At 48.2% G+C, this 12,676-nt stretch overlaps 1 protein-coding gene across 4 annotated transcripts in view; it reads left to right on the plus strand.

Moving 5' to 3' along the window:
* Positions 1-422: 422 nt before the first annotated feature.
* Positions 423-12,676, plus strand: part of DIRAS2 (DIRAS family GTPase 2) — a 30,723-nt gene continuing 18,469 nt past the window's right edge. The window contains exon 1 of one of the 4 annotated variants that reach the window (XM_073878182.1): positions 423-525. The gene's annotated coding sequence lies outside the window, so the exon portion shown is untranslated. Of the gene's footprint in view, positions 557-701; positions 841-4,138; positions 4,159-12,676 lie in introns of those variants that run through there. The other 3 variants (XM_073878184.1, XM_073878183.1, XM_073878186.1) reach the window with 3 other exon arrangements.

The raw sequence follows: 12,676 nt of genomic DNA on the forward strand, positions 1-12,676 counted from the left end.
TATCCATGTGAGACAGTACACCTGGTTATTTCCCCCCAAACGCTAATGTGAAACTACTCAGTGGAAAGGCAATTCTAGCCCCAGATCTCCAATGGTGATTTTTTTTGTCCCACGAGTCTATTAAATGAAAATGTATTAATCTGCACTGTGTGGGTGGCTATCGGCATGGCCCTATTCCACCTGCCTCCTCAATGAGTAGGTTTTTCATTTAGTATCCGGACACTGCAAGAAAAGCTTAGGCGGTTAGTAGTGATTACAGTTGGTGATGTGAAGGGTCTAAAGCAAAAGAATCGGGTGCACTTCCAGTGGAGTGATTTTAATTCATGGAGTTCTCAGAAAATTCCAGTCCCGGCCGTCTATTCCAGGAGCATGCAGTAGGTGGCACCTAAAAGCTCTTTGGAGGCGGGCAGGCGCCATTTGAGCAAAAGCAGCGGTCGCTGCGGCAGCTGGCGCGGCTCAGAAGTCGCTGACTGAAGAGGGAGCGAGAGGAGCCAGGCCGGAGGACGGCCGGGCGGGGCGGCGCAGGTGCGGGCTGCGCGGGGCGTGCGGGGCGCAGGTGCGCGGGGGCGCGGGGCGCAGGTGCGCGGGGCGCGCGGGGCGCAGGTGCGGGGAGCGCGCGGGGCGCAGGTGCGGGGAGGACGCGGGGGGCGCGGGGGCGCGGGGCGCAGGTGGCGGGGCGCACGGCGGGCGAGCAGCTGACAGCAGCGTCACGGCGGCGGCGCGAGGGAGCGCGCCCCGCCTGCCTCGGGAGGAGCCCGCCGCTGCACAGCCTGCGCGGTGCCCTGTCCTAGGCGAGGCGAGCTCCGGGGAAGCTCCGGGCGGAGTTGTGCGGCTCCTCAGGTAACGATCCCCGTCCCCTGGTGTGGCTTCGCCGCGTCCGCACTGGGGCCACCGACGGACGGCCTGGGCATCCCGGTTCGCGAGCCCCCTGGAGGGATTGCCGCCGTGTGGGAGGGCGAGTCAGCAATCGGGCTGCTGGATGGAGTTGGCCGGCGGGGGGGGAAGCTGCATATCTGTATCCTTGTCAGCGAGGGCGTGCATCTTGGTCCCCTTGTCTACAACGTGTGCTTTAAACAAGAAAATCTGTCTCTTAGGCGTTGCTTGGGATTCCTTCCAAAACAGGAGTTAGTGTTTTAGAAAACCCTGTGGTGCAGGTGTTTCCATTGTGGAAGTTGATTGAATGGGTTTACGGGAGTCCTCAAAGATGTGGTTCGAGCAGAGGAAAATGCAGAGCACGTTGAGACTGCTGTTTGCTCAGCATGTTTTCGGACCACACCGCAGCCCTTGACGGGCTTGGCTGAGACTTGACTATAAATTTCAATTCTCCTCTTAAAGAATGTGTCTCACCATCGCTGCATGTGTTCCCCCCCCCCCCGTTTCCCTGGGGTCGGGGCAGGGGTAGGAGAGGCGCCGGACCCCTTCTGTAGTTGTAAGAATGTGGCTTCCCAAGATGACAATGACTCCTGTGAGCTCCCCGGCTCCCTGCAAAGCACTGCTGGATTCTCGCCCCGAGTCCTCCAGCCGTCCGGCCCCGGCCGGAAAAATGCTGCTGTTCTCCTTTAAAACCAATTCCCATTCTTGGGGGTTTGGGAGACTTTTAAACTGGAAGCTCGGTGCACCCCTGGTGCCCTCCATTGGCGGGTGAAATAGAGCTTCGTGGTGGGATTCAGTCCTTCCAACTGTGCAGTGACACAGCTCGCCTTCCTCGGGGATTTATTCTGCGTCTCTGCCCTTATTAACTTTGGAACGACCCCCTTCCAATCGAGAAGCTAGTCTTAGCATAGGAGACCTTTCCTGCTTTGAACTAAAAACCTATAAAATGTTCTTTTTAAGGAAGATTTTCTAGGTAACAATAAAAAGCTGGAGCATTTCACATTCCAGATCAGTCCAAAAGCACTTCTTTTCCAGTGGCATTTGGATTTGAGGGAGTGGAGTGGGAGGGAGAGAAAAGGGGAGGGTAAAATTAGAATAACTGTAACGTATTTGTGGGGGGGAGGGTAAAACTAGAATAAATTTAACATATTTGTGGGGGGATAATACTGTTTTTTTTGGGGGGGGTCGTTGTCTGAAATTGCAAATTGTCAACAGTTCTGTCTCTGGAAATGCAGGAGCCCAGCATTCCTGTGGGCTGAGGCCCTGGAAGACCCGTAGTTCATCTCAAAGAAACAGGAGGGACAAGGCAGGGAAACACTTTCATCCCCTTTAACACATGGCGGTTAGTTTGCTAAAGGGGGAGATCGTTCCCAGTGGTGAGCACGGGGAAGGGAGCAGAGAGAGGTGACTGTCTCACAGCGCCCAGAATCGCTGCTTTCTCCTGAGCTACTTTTGCAGACGGCAGTTAAATGTGCACGGTTATTGCTGAAACCTCCAGAATCTCTTCTTGTTACAGATTTAATAGTTGTTCCGAAGGAGAGACTCAGAAAACACCCAAATTGAATTCGGAGTTGTGGGAGTGCCTTTGCGCTTGCGTCTGGCAATCTGGCGTGCTCAGCAATCCGTGAATGCTGTCTCCGACCGCGTACCTGCTCACCTTACCGAAAAATTGGAACCTTTGAGAAATAACAAGGGTTCTTTGTCAAAAAGAGAGTGCATCTGTGACAGTAAACACATGTTCCTTCTTCTGATTTTGTTGCCATGGTTGATACGTAATTAGCCTATTGATTTGGACAGAGTCGTCATTTCCCACCCCACCCCCCCAAGATAAATGCAGTGAATTTTTGCACTAAAAATTTTGTTTGTTATAAAGAGGAGCATTTGGTTTTCTGGGGTGAGGAGATGGCCTGCACACTGTTTTAAGTTAGAAAGGGCTCAGTGCTGACCGGTAACTTTCAATTCGGATAACTTCTGTGTCCCATTCTCACCTGTAAGGTGGGTTAGATATCTGTCTATCTATCTGGTTTGGCTACTTACCATGGGCACGTGTCTCTTTAAAGACACACTGATTCCTAGAACGTTGCTTTTGGTTATGATTTATCTAGGAAAATACCTGCTCTTAATCAAAAGGGAAGGTGATGGTTGTCACACCGTCACGATTGCTAATGTTTTACAAGTTAAATTTACACATGCATGTGCAAGTAAGGATTAACCTGAAGTTGTTTAATTGACTTCAAGTTAGTCTTCAGTTTTTGTTTTATTATGAGTCTTGCAAGTTTCTCTTCCTTCGCCAGGTAGGGATTCTCCCAAGTGCTCGGAGCAGGCGCTCTCCCACCCTCTCTTGCTTTGTTCTCACCGTTTGCAAATTCAGGAAAGCAAGGTTCCTTATAGCTCCTGTCCTTAATGCAGTTAAGTGCTTTCCTATAAATCAGTACTGTCCAAAATAAATAAATTGTGTGAGCCACATGCATAAATTAAAATGTGCAAGGAATCACATTACAAAAGTAAAAATAAACAGGTGTAATTAATTTTCATAATGTATTTTCTTTAACCCAGTCTATCAAAAAATGATATTTTAAAGATGTAATTGATACAAAATACTGATAAGATATTTTACAAGTGTGTGTTTTTTGTTTTTTTCTTTTTCATGCTACGTCTTACACTTAGGGAACATCTCAATTTGGATTAGCTACATTTTAGGTAGCCCGTGTAGCTGGTGGTTATTGTTTTGGCTAGCATGGGTATGGGATGTTAACCTTTTGACAAAGCAATTTAAAAGCTGAAAGGTTAAAAAAAATAAATAAAATAAAAGCTGAAAGGTTAGAAACCATTAAGCCATTAAATTGAACCAATCAGACACTATCAAAAATAAAAATACAGATAATCTCAAATTGTTATAAGACCAGTGTACTGCCGTAAGCTAGTTGTGCGATCTTGAAGCCTGTTTTTGCTTCTTTATCAGAAAAACAGGAGGATTGGACCGAATAACTGGTCAGGTCAGATACCTTGAGTGAAATACCTGGTTCTCTGAAAATTAACCAGTAGATAGACTTGTGGATTCAACCCGCTTGCAGCCTAGGGATCTGCTGTAGCAGAAACAAAGGAAGCCGATATAGTGGTGGGTGTCGCCATTTTGCACAAGTACTCTTTGCTTCTGTCTAATCCCTGATGGCAGACGTCAGCAACTGAGTCCCCATGTCCCATTGGAGGTCATTCAGTTTTCATATTTAAATTCCTTTACTGGGCAGGTAACAGCAAATCCATTGTGACATCAATAAACAGCGAGTGAGTATGTATTTACTGCATGATTGAATATGCTTCATGGATCTTTTCGAATTATCCTTTACTGGTATGTGTATGCATTTTCGATGGTTCTATCCATTTTAACACCAGTAAGTCAAGTTTGGTGAAATGCAACGCTTTATAATTGACTGACCCATGCATACTGGCTTCTTGAAGCCCAGAAATGAGTGACCTTAATGAAAAGATGTCAGTTTCTTCACCCCACCCCTGGATGGCCTTGGTGATCGGTGATCAGTGAGCGATGGAGGGGTGGGGGTGGGAGTGGGGGGAGGCATTTCTGTCACATGGCTGGCTGTCTCAGAACCAGGATAGGAGGTTTAAAGAGAGCAGCATCTTGTACGAGAGGAATTTGTGCGGTGTTGTTCTAAAGCTAATTAGTGTCTGGAAAGTGATTGTTTTTCTGAAGTAAGAGAATACAGAGACTGTCCATTCCCGCACCTCTCCTCCTTCCGCTTCTGAGGCTAGGCTCCAGAAGGTCCATGTGCTCATGAGAGCTCAGACAGAGGAGCCCTTGGAGGGGGACACTTTCTTCCCTATGTCATCTTCACCCTCCGTTTGTCTTATTGGAGCACACCCGTGACTTTCAATGTGGAATTTATCTTCCGCTGATACCGGGCAAGGGGGGGGGGTAATGATCAGCATCCAGGTCTCTGCATCCAGAGCAAAGCCAGCAGCTCACTCGGCTCTGCCACAGCGAAAATCCAGCTCAGTGGCGTTTTCCTTTTGGTATGAACTCGGACATGTCTTTTTAAGCGTGCTATCCAGCTGTCACCGCCCCCTGCCGGCACACATGTGTTCATGAGATCAGTGGGCTACCTCACTGCCCCCCCGCCCCCGCTTGTGAGATAACCCCTGAGATTTACAGAGAGCGGTCAGTGGAACAGTCCCCAGACCCTGGGGATACTACAGACCCGTTTATCTTTCTGTCTTTCTCACTCATTAGCTATCACTCGATACCTATCCCTCTTTGACTAGATACTGTTGTATTCACACCCGATGGTAATGCTGATTCCTTACTATTGAAGGCTCAGCATGCATGCTAAATATGTCGGTACCTACCTTTCTGTTCTATCAGATCTTGGCAAGGAACTATTTCTGACGACTGAGTCAGAAAACATACATGGCCGTCTGTGATTAGCTGCCTAACATGGCTGTTGCATTTTTAAAGCAAATATGAGACCATTCTGAAAGTGGCTTGGCAATATTACATGTTCCTTTAAAAAACTTCCTTCCTTGCCATTCTAGTGTCCTGAGCTCCTGGTTCCATTGTTGCTGATTTGGATTGGCTTGGACGCCTTCCTGGGTTTGCTAAGCCTCAGCTGAAATGCGGGTTCTGCCACTTCCTAGCTGCGCATCGACCGCTGTTCCTTCGACCACCTGGAGGGTCCCGCATCTGAACATCCGGGCTACGAATGCCTAAATCAGAGGGGTTTTCAAGATGCAGCTTGCTAGACCTCTGTGCACCTGCTGGAGGGTCAGGATTCCTGGGCTGCTTTGGTGGGTGGTTGTTATCTGATCAGCATTGTAACGGTTCTGCTCTCTCGCTGGGTCAGCTTCGTTCTGTGCAGCCTGGTGTGGAGCCTGCGCTCTGACATTGCACCCTGCTTCTTCTAGCTCACCTGGTATACACACTCTCCAATGAATCTTAAAAGATTGTTTTTTTTTTTTTTTCCTTTATATCTTGCTCTTTCAGCCAGGCCCCCAGGGACTCCCTGTTTTGATTCTGGTTAAGTCCATGTTCATCCTTTTGCCAGCTCTTTCCTTCTGTTCCTTGGCTGAGCTCATCTCCCCACGGGCAGTCCCACCTATGTCACTGAATTCATGTGGTTTTGCATCTGTCAGAATATCCCCTGCTTGACATTTCTTTGCTCTAGTCTCTTCATCTCTGTAAGGCTTCTGGGGGTCCTGGTGCTGACTGGAAGCCTGTGGAGGACAGGTGATGCTAAGGACTGTCCAGTATCACCTGTCATTGGATTCCAGACACACTGGTAGCCACAGACTCTTATGGCATGTTTTGCTGACCTGCTTGGTAACTGTAGAGTAGACACAAAGAAATATCGGTCAGCGATTCACAGCTCCTGACTCCACGCCCTTGCCTTTGCTCATCCCATCAGCTTCTGACCTCTGATGCTCTTCTTCGCTCACCAAGAGCATTGGCCCCACGTTCAGCGTCTGTCCTCATGGTACGCTCAGATGTCACCTGGGAGACCTCTGTCTTTCCCTCCTCTCCTCTGGAGGTCCACCTGATGGTGACAGTCGCAGAGGAGTCTGCTCAGTCCTGGGAGCTCTGCCCCCTCCTGAGGGACGTGGGGTGTCTCCTCTCCAGCCTGTCCTTGAAGCACACTTGCTCAGTGCACTTGCTCCACTGCTGTCCCAGAAATGACATTTCATCCTGCTGGTTTCATCGGCTGTTACCTTCCTGCAGGTGTTCATACATGTTCATGTCTGTGTATCCTTAAATTAATTAAAACCAAACTGGGTACCATTCGGCCACCAATGTGTAAGCATCCCCGTTTCACAACCAGGGTCTCAGGAAATGTTCCTGGGCGGCACCTGGTGCGCCATCAGAGCCGCTCTTGCTGGGCTCACCAGGGACTCTTCTCCCTTCCCAGTTCCTACTCCCAGTTCACACTGCGCAGCCCCCTCTTCTTTGAAGGCCCTGCTCTCCTTGGCTTCCAGGACGTGGCCCTTCCACACGGCTGCTCCCACCCCCCGATGCTCCTTGTGATGCTTTGCAGACCGGCTGCCTCCCCCCGAGTTCAGTGCTGGAGTCCTCTGCTGTTTCCTCGTGGGTCTCCCAAGCCGTCTTGTCTACGCTGGGCTTCAGTGCCTACGTCAGTGTGTCTCCCAGACGCGCACCGTGGTCCCGGCGCTACAGCCGGCACTGGACACATCATCCACCTGCCCACGCGCCGTGAGCCTCGTCAGCCCCAAACACACTCGCCGCTCACGCCCTCCCCCTACAACCCGGGCTTTGCCCAGCATGCTCTCAGGAGAGGGTCTGGTCCCATCCCTCCGGTGCTGCCGCTTGGAAACCTTGCCAGTTTCCTTGACGCTTTACTTCCCTTCGCTCCCCATCTGAACTCCTTCCCCGACCAACCACCACCAATTCCGATTGGTGTCACTCGACCTGTATGCTGTCTTCCCTGCCGCCTTTCTGGTCTAAGCTGCCCGGGTTTGGGCCCAATTTATTGTACAGGCTTCTTGTCCACTTTCTCCAGTGGAGCCGGGCCCCTTCAGTGGCTGTATGCTGGGGTCTGGAAACGCATGTGGCCGGGACCTTGCCTCCCGGCCCAGCCTCACCTCACGTGGCTTCCCTTCTGCGGCCTCTGCAGTCAGGGCACCCTGCTTCTGATATTTGGAAGCCTCTAGATAGGGAGCTGCAAGTGCATGGAGAGCTCTCCCCATGCGGGGCCTGCACAGGGTGGTGGTCTGCCTTGTGGATGCACTCCCACAGCGGAGGGCTGGGGACAACGCCTCGTGAGCAGAGCCTTGCCCTGTCGTTGACATAGTGGCCCGCTTCACACTACTCTGTTCCTACAGCCTGGAAGCCGCGTCTGAGATGCCGCTCAGCCCACTGGGGTGCACATCACGACCACGGGTGCATGGCCGCCTAGAGAGGCCCCCCTCCAGATCTCTGTTCACGTGGCTCTTGGCTGAGCCACCTCACTGAGCCTGGCCTTCCCTGTGTGTTCATTACAAGTAAAACATAGGTTCATTCATTCATACTCCGAGCAGATTTGTACTGAATGACTCCTGTGGGCCAGGCAGTGTTCAAGCCCGGGGCAGACAGAGTGAATGAACAGATAACAGCCCTTGTAGAGCTTAGGGGCTAGTGGAAGTAAACACGAATTTTAAAAAACTAAATTACATAGTATGTCAGAAAGGCCTGCGTGCCATGGGGGAAAATAAGACAGGACGAAGTTTTAGACGGTCAGGGCTGAGGTCATGCAGGGAGACAGGGTGGTCAGGGCCGAGGTCATGCAGGGAGACAGGGTGGTCAGGGCTGAGGTCATGCAGTGAGACAGGGTGGTCAGCGGAGTCTTGTTGAGAAGGGGACATTTGAATATAGGTCTGCAGAAGGTGAGGGGGGAGACTGGTCCATGGAGAGGGAGTGCCAGTGCAAAGGTCCTGGGGCAGGAGCATGGCAGCTGTTGTCCTAGGAGCAACGAGGAGGCGTGTGGCTGGAGGGAGCTAGGGAAAGCTCAGGAGGAGGTGAGGGTTAGGGTGGGGGGTGAGCCCATCAGCCACTATTTTCTGAGACAGGGTGGCCAGTGGAAGGTTTTGAGAATGGGGGAGACAAGGTCTCGTGCCTTCCGGGAGTTGATGAGGATAGCTTGAGGCTGAAGCCCACTTTCTGCTTAGGAGGTGGCTTCAGGGACCCGGCTGAAGGTCATGGGAAGCGTGTGGGAACAATGGGAAGGGCGATCCAAGGCCACGTTCAGGGGAGATCACCACCGCTTTCTGCTGAGGGACTGGCCATTAGGAGGGGTTCGGGAGGGCTCTGAGGGCTCAGGCCTGGACAACTGGAAGGGAGTGTTGCCATCAGCCAAGACGAGGGAGCTGGTGAGGGGCTATAGGCAGCTCGGTTGTGCACACGTTATTCTGGGATGTCCCCGAGGCATCCGAGCGGAGAGGCCCTGCAGGGAGAGGGCACATAAGCCTGTAGTTTCGGGCAGAGGCCTGGCCGTGGGTAGGCCATCGGGCCTTGCTGGTGTATGGTTGGCATTTGTAGTCATGGACCCAGAGGGTGAGCTGAGCTGGGATGGCACTGACCACCCCCCTGCCACCACGTGGGTCCAAGCCGGGACCTCCTGCCTGTCTCCTGCTTCCACCCTGCCCCTCTGAGTCCTCTAGAAGGCCCCACGCAGCAGGCGTGAGACCGTCGCTCCTCTCCTAAAAAACCCTCAGTGGCCAGAGTGCTGCCCACGGTCAAAGCTGTCTCCACACCATCACCTGCCCATCACTTGCGGACCTCATCGACCTTTCCCCGTCTCCCTGCATTCTGGAATCCTCCATGGTCCTAAAACAGGTCATGCTGGTATCTGTGCTTGCACCTGATGCTCTCTGCTGGGGAGCTCTTCCCCAGGTATCCAGACTTCACACCATCGCCTCTCGCGAATCTTTGCTCAAATGGCAACTTTCCAGGGAGCCCTTCTCTGGCCTCTGTTCCCCTCTGACATCCATGGCATATTCTCGAAATGGAACTGATGGATATTGCATCCATGCATTTTTATCAAATGCATCCACACCCATGGGAATCCTTCATCTGGAAGACCTTTAAAATGATAGAAAAAAAGTTTGATTTTCAAATTTTTAACCGTGCATATCGGAGAGCTGTTTAGGGACACATTTGTATTGCTTCTGACCAAGTCATGTAATAGCAGAAGCATTTTTTTCCCAGGTGTTATCAAGAAATAATTGACATACGTCACTGTATACATTTAAGACACACAGCATGGCGGTTTGATGTACATACATTGTGAAATGAGTACTCCAGTAGGTTCATCTAATATCCATTTTCTCATATAAATATAGTAAAAAGAAAAGAAAGAAAAAAAGTTTTTAAAGAAAAAAATCATCCCCTTGAGATGAGAACTCTGGATTTATACCCTTACGTGTGTTTCCTGCAGATCCCAGACCAGTGTTGGTTCTAGTCAGCATGCTGCACATTGTAGCCCCTGTGACTCATGTGTCTTATAACGTAGAAGTTTCTTTGTTTTGACCACCTTCCTCCAATTTTCCCTTTCCCACCCTGTGCCTTTGGTAACCACACGTCCGATCTCTTTTTCAATGAGTTTGAAATGGGTTTTTGTTTGTGTGTTTTCGATTTCACATGTAAGTGGAATCATATAGCATCTGTCTCTGTCTGACTTACCTCACGTAGAATCATGCCTTCTGTGTCCATCCATGTTTTTGCAAATGGTAAGAGTTCCTTGTTTTTTTTTTTTTTTTTTTTTTTTTTAATGCCTGCACCATACTCCATTGTATAAATATACACGACTTCTTCATGCACTCATTCATCAGTGGACATTACGGTTGGTTCTGTGCCTTGGCTATTGTAAATAATGCTGCAATGAAGATTCATTTTTTAAGAATATTTGTTGTTAATAGTGTATAGAAATGCTGATGATTTTTATGTTAGCTTCATATCCTGCAACTTTGTGAAATTCATTGATTAGATCTAACAGTGTTTTGGTAGTCACTAGGATTTTCTCTATATAAAATCATGTTATCTTCATATTAGAGACAATTTTATTTCTTCCTTTCCAATTCTAATGTATTTTGTTTCTTTTCTTGCCTGATTGCTCTGGCTACAACTTCTAGTACCATATTGAGTAGGAGGGGTGTCAGTGGGCACTCTTGTCTTATTCCTGATCTTAGAGGAAAAGCTTCCAACCTTTCTCCACTGAGTGTGATGTTAGTGGTGGGCTTGTCATATATGGTCTTGTTATGTTGAGATATGTTTCTTCTGTGCCTAATTTGTTGAGTGCTTTTATCATGAGTGGATGTTGAATATTGTCAAATGCTTTTCCTCCATCTATTGAGATGATCATATGGTTATTTTCTTTCATTCTGTTAATGTGATCTAGCACATGGATTGATTTGCATATGTTGAACCATCCTTGTGTCCCAGGGATAAATCGCACTTGAATGAGGTGAACGATCCTTACGATGTGCCACTGAAATCAGTTTGCTAGTATTTTATTGAGAGTTTTTGCATCTAAACTCATCAGGGATATTGGTTTGTCATTTACTTTTCTAGTAGCATCCTTTTCTGGTTTTGGTATCAGGATAATGCTGGCCTCATAGAATGAGTTTGAGTGTTCCCTCCTTTTCATTTTTTTCCAAAAAGTTTGAGAAGGACTGGTGTCAATTCTCCTTGAAATTCACTAGTGAAGCCATCTGGTCTGGGCTTTTCTTCACTGGGAGATTTTCCATCACCGATTCAATCCCCTTACTAGTAATTGATTTGTTCAGATTTTCGGTTCATAGATTCCTAGTGGTAAGCCCCAGAGATTCCCCTGCAGGTCCCATGGTGTGAATTAGAGTAGGGGCTCCCACAAAATGACCCACAGTGCTGGGGCTGGCTGGTTGTCCCTCCTGGGTTCTCTTCCCGCTCCCCCCCCCGCCCCCGAAGGAACCAGAGGCTCAGGGGAGACCTGTCCTTGTGGCACTGTGCTGGCCTGGGGAAGGGGCGAGGTGGGCAGTGCGGGGCTGCTCCCCTAACAGGATCTATCTTGGGCTCTGGGGTACAGGGGGTGTTCCAGCCTCACCACCGTGTTCTAGGATTCTCCCAGTCGTGTCTTGTTCTTGACAAGATGTTAGTTGCTCTTGTCAGGAGGAGAAAAGTCAGGAACAACCTATGTGACCATCTCAGTGATGGCTACGTGACTCTCCTAGATGCATTTTTATGCATCTCTCCATAGGACAGTTGTTTTCCCAAAGGAGGACTGTGTCTCTCTCATGTTTATAATTTCATCTTTATATTAGAGAGACAGAGGAAGTATGCTTAGTTTTGTAAAATATCTGCTAGATGGCCTACTACTCAAAGCCATCTGCCATACAGAAAATGACAATGAATTTAGAACAATTGCTTTTTGTATAAAAGATAAGACGCATGACTTGCCTTTTAGTTCTGCAACACTTACATAGTCCTCGCTACAAGGTTAATTAGTAAGCCATCCTGTAGTAGACAGTATTTTTGTGGTTGCTTCTTCTCTCCTTATAAAGTGTGTTAAAGAATTTGCTGTATCTTAAAGGTTTTATTTTTGTATAATACATATTATTATATATTATTTATATATTTTTATATATTAAAAATCCTTGCCTTATATATTACATATATTCTTACCTCTTGTATAAAAATACCTATTTTATATTAAAAGACACCAGCTGGAGATAAGTACATAGAAAAGAATGAAACTGGACCACTTTCTTATACCATATACAAGAATAAACTCAAAGAGATAAAAGACCTGAATGTGAGACCTGAAACCATAAATCTCCTAAAAGAAAACACAGGCAGTAATCTCTTGGACACTGGCCTTAGCACCATATTTATGGACATGTCTTCTCAGGCAAGGGAAACAAAAGCAAACATAAACTATTGGGATTACACCAAAATAAAAAGTTTTTTCACAGCAAAGGAAACCATCAACAAAATAAAAAGGCAGCCTAGTGAATGGGAGAAGATACTTGCAAATGCTGTATCAAATAAGGGGTTAATATTCAAAATATGTAAAGAACTTATATAAGTCAACACCAAAAAACCTGCAAATAATCTGATTAAAAATGGGCAGAAGACCTGAATAGATATTTTACCAAAGAAGGCAGATGGCCAACAGACACATGGAAAGAGTCTCAACTCACTTATCATCAGGGAAATGCAAATCAAAACCACAATGAGGTACCAACACATACCTGTCACAATGGCTAGAATCAAAAAGACTAAGAAATAACAAGTGTGGGTAAGAATGTAGAGAAAAAGGAACCCTCG

Source organism: Callorhinus ursinus, unplaced genomic scaffold, assembly GCF_003265705.2.
Source record: "Callorhinus ursinus isolate GAN/ISIS: 27379988/994484 unplaced genomic scaffold, GSC_fseal_2.0 scaffold28, whole genome shotgun sequence".
Classification (NCBI taxonomy): Eukaryota; Metazoa; Chordata; class Mammalia; order Carnivora; family Otariidae; genus Callorhinus; species Callorhinus ursinus.